This window comes from Myotis brandtii, unplaced genomic scaffold, assembly GCF_000412655.1.
Source record: "Myotis brandtii unplaced genomic scaffold, ASM41265v1 scaffold154, whole genome shotgun sequence".
NCBI classification, from domain to species: Eukaryota; Metazoa; Chordata; class Mammalia; order Chiroptera; family Vespertilionidae; genus Myotis; species Myotis brandtii.
The window spans coordinates 2928809-2929320 of record NW_005355584.1 but is presented as its reverse complement, the minus strand read 5'-3'; positions in this window follow the sequence as shown (position 1 = coordinate 2929320).

Genomic DNA, 512 nt, shown 5'->3' with positions numbered 1-512 from the left:
ACGTGTTTCTTCATGGTCACAGACAAGAATCCAAGGTTCTTTACATTCCATTATATTCTACTGGTCTAACTCTCTAGAAGTGAATAACCTTAACAGGAATATTGTTTGACTTCCATAATTGGGTTAGCACCTTTCATCCCCAGGGAGACTTAGAAGTAAATATAGATCCTATCTAATAATAGAGAAACATGGTAATTAACCGTAACTTCACTACCCTTCCCATTGGCTAATCAGCGAGATATGCAAATTAACTGCCAACCAAGATGGCGGCCTGAAGCCAGGCAGCTGAAGCAAACAGGAGGCTTGTTTGCTCCAGTGATAGAGGAAGCTAAGGTTCCCTGCCTGCCACTGCCGGCCTCTGAGCTTGCACTCTAAGCAACTATGTTGCAATTATAGAACCTAAACAAACCCCAGAAACCTGCTTTCAGCCATCAGAGCTGGAGTGAGCAGGACCGCAACAGTGTTACAATTATAGAACCCAAACAAACCAGATACCTGCTTTCAGCAGCCAA